Consider the following 4022-nt stretch of genomic DNA (forward strand, 5'->3'; position numbering starts at 1 on the left):
GTGCCCTCCAACCAAGAAGGTGGAAGAACCCAGAAATGATGTGGGCCAGCCAACCCAGCTTGCTACTTCAATTGTTTGCCAAACTCAGTCTAGCACCCACTGCTGCTTGGCTCTCCTGTCAGCCTTCCCTCCATTCTCTCTTATCCAGTCTTCTTCTCTCTTCTCTTTCACCTGGACTTTACCTCAGCCTTATAATTGGCCTCCCATGCTCCAGCCTCACCCACTTCACCATTGCCAATGTGTTCTCTTGGTTTGTTTATTTCTTTATTGACTATCTTCCTCCATTAGGATGTCCATTCACAAGAGCCAGGACCTTATCTGTCTTGCTTATCAGTTATATTTAACCATTCCTAATGTAGTTTCCAAAGCCCGCTGCTCATGCCTTCTGGCCACTGTTTTATAATGTTTCTTGTAGTTTGACATGGTTTCACTCATGCTGGTTTTCCCCTTCCTGTATGCTCTGGAAGCTTCGCAAGGCCATGAATAGTGACTGATTCATCTTTAAGGCCCCAGTTCTGTGTAGAGTAAGATCTTTAAAAATGCTGGCTGTATGGAAGAATTGGATAGATAGATATAAGAACGGAGGGAGAGAGTGGATGAGTATCAAGGCCAAAGGGGACAGTTTCCACTACTATGGCTATATAATAAACAACCCCAGAACTTATTGGCATAAACCAATTATTTTATTAGGCCTGCAAGAATCTAGAAGGAGAATATGGATCAGGAATCTTGGAAGGGTTTGACTGGACAGTTCTTATTTGGGGTCTGTCATGTGGTTACAGGCAAATGTCAGCTGGAGTTACGGTCATCTGAAGGCTAAACTGGGCTGGACATCCAAGATGGCCATTCACATGGTTAACAGTTGGCTATTGGAAGGCAGCTCAGCTGAGACTCAACTGTAACACTTACATGTTTCTCATGGATGTGGCTTAGGCTTCATCACAGTAAGGCCTCCACAGTATAGTCAAACTTCTTACATAGAGACTTAGGGCTCCAGCACGAGTGTCCCAGCAAACAAGAGAGAAGCTGCATTGCCTTTCTGGACTCAGCCTCAGAAGTTACACAGCATCATTCCCGCCATCCTCTGTTGGTTGGAGCAGTCAGAAGCCCGCCAATTTCAAGGCATGGTGACATAGACCCCACATCTCAATAAAGGATATCAAAAGTTTTGGAGCCACTTGTTAAAACTACCTCTAGTACACTCCCTTTTATTATGGTAGAGGGAATTAAGGTTCAAAGAATACATGGTTTATTCACAGTCAAATCAATGAGTGACAGAGCTAAGGCTAGAACCAAAGTCCTTTCACTCAAGCCAGTTCAGCCTCCATCTACTTCATTACTTTGGGGACACCTCCATTAATTAAGATGTTCTCACTTTAAAGAAACTGAAACCAACTTTGACAAAATTAAGAACAACAAAAGGTAAAGTGAAATTTAATGGAAACTTACTTAACATATTTTATAAAATCAAATGAATTATTAGCTGACCAGATGAGGTAGACCTAGAGCAGTTCCAGGGCTTCCAGGAGAAGGTGTTCACCAAGTTTCTCTCTAAAGAACTATGATCAGCAGGGCCTTAGTGCCAGCACCTCTCTGGTGCTGTCTTTCTCTGTTCTAAGGCCCATATTTCCAAGACAGAGAGCCTCACCCACACCAGTGGGGTTGGGTTTCTACCTCCCCATCAGCCATGGCTTGGGGACAAGATTGCAGAATACAGACATGACCATGGAAGGTCTCCCCTCGTTCCAGGACACGTCCAGGAAAGAGTTGTTCACCATGATCCTGAAGCTACTGTGAGCTTGACTGAGCATCATCTCAGCAGAGGGAAACCTCTGAGATATGTGACACAGAGGATTTGAAAAATGCATTTTCATCCCCATGGAGTAGTTGAGATACAGTCTTGACAGACACTATGTGAAAAACTAGTGACCACGAGGCCATAATTGTTGAACTATAAGTGGTAAAGGATCACTCAATGTGTCTCTAACTCCCTATATTCCATTACTTCTTGCAGTCAAGCCAAGTGTATGAGATTCGAGATTTCCACAGCTCAAAGCAAGGCAAGAATCAGAAAAACAGATACAGATTCAATCAAACTGGTATGAGATTTTGCAAAATATATAATAGCTTACTCTCATAAATCAGCATTTCTCAAGCAGTGTTATGCCATGTTAACATGTTGAAGTGAGTTTTGATGTGAGCTATGAGGAAATTTATTTTTACTAATAGTTTAAGTAGCTATGTTTAAGGATAATTTCTTAAATAAAAAGAATATCTGTGAAGATGTATGTGTATCCATTATGTGGGATATATATCAGGATCACACATATGCATACACTTTTTCTAGACAGAGAGAAAAGAGTGGTGTTAGAGCCCCCATATAACCCTGGACAAGCCCAGAGGAGTGTGTATCATTGTCTTGGTAGAGAAAATTTAAAAACAGCTGCTAGAAGTGATGTCATTGCTGATTGGCCAAGAACAGGGAAGTTTAAAAGTGTACTGAGTTCCTGGTGTTTGTCAGATTTTGTCTAGCATTAAGAAAAATTATCCAAACCTGGGAACTAAAGTAGGAGAATGACTGAATATCTTTTCAATGTCATTTTAACTAGGCTCATCCAAGAATTACTTGATGGTACAGGAGAATGCACTTGCGTTTGGCTTTGTTATTTCCTATTTGATTAGGGCCCAGAGACTGTGAAGTTAGAGTTTAATTTGTATATTTGTGTTCAGTAGAAAAAGTGACCCCACAGGTTATAGTTTACAGTCCCAAAAGAAATTTACCAGTTTTGTCTCTATTAATAAATCAATTTTGGCATTCTTTTGACTGACAGATAGATGATAGGTAGATGATAGATGATTAGATAGATAGATAGATAGATAGATAGATAGATAGATAGATAGATAGATAGATAGATAATAGAGATAGATAGATGATAGATAGATAGAGATAGATAGATAGATAGATAATAGAGATAGATAGATGATAGATAGATAGATAGATAGATAGATAGATAGATAGATAGATAGATAGATAGATAGAAAGAAAGATATAGACATCTGTCCTTTGAACCAGTCTCACCATCTTGCTGGTTCCCTCATTAATTCATGAAATGAATAAAATGTCTTATATGTATTCATTCTATATTTGTATGAGAGTCATGCTTTTAACATTTGAAGATTATACTTCAACACTAGAAATGAGTCTGCAGTTTCTCCAATCTCTTCAAATGCAGGGCAGCAGGTGAGTTGGGTTCTAAAATCCCTTCCAGTGCCAATATTGTATGATTTCTTCAATAAAAGTATGACATTAAATATTCAATGCAAATGGTTATTTGGCAGGGAAAATTTCAGAAATGTTTAGGGATGATTATATTTAAAAAAATGAATTCCAGCTAAACGAAGAATCTTGAAATTATTAACATGTAACCTGAGTACCAAGCAATTAAGAGTTAGAGTCTGGCAGAGTCTGGCAAAAGTGGCCAACCTTGTCTGGAGGTGGTTGTTAATATTCATGATGCCTGATTTGTGGAATAGAGTCAGATCACTTAATGAATATAAAAGGCAGAAAATGATTCCTAATTCCTCTTATTCTTCCAGATGAGAGCATGAAGCATTAATGGTAAAGAGCAATCTGACGAGGTCACCTGGTTCCTTGCTCCCCAAGTGTAGTCCAGTGGCAAAGACATCACCAGGGAGCATTTTAGAAGTGCATAACTTCAGGCCAAACCTAGACCTTGTGAAACAAAATCTACATTTTAACAAGATCCCCTGGTGACTGATATGCACAGATAGTTCAAGAAGCACTGATCTGGCTGCAGGCTCTCAGGATGGTTCTCAACCCTGGTTGCGCATTAGAAATTTTAGAGCTTACAGAGATCAGGTATTATTAGTATCCCTCATAGCAGGGGAGCTGAAGGAAACTGGACTCTGGGTGATAATCACACAATAGAATATATAGATGTCAAATTATAATGTACACCTGAAAATTATATAATTGTATTAACCAATGTTACCCCAATAAA

Source organism: Pteropus alecto, unplaced genomic scaffold, assembly GCF_000325575.1.
Source record: "Pteropus alecto unplaced genomic scaffold, ASM32557v1 scaffold229, whole genome shotgun sequence".
NCBI classification, from domain to species: Eukaryota; Metazoa; Chordata; class Mammalia; order Chiroptera; family Pteropodidae; genus Pteropus; species Pteropus alecto.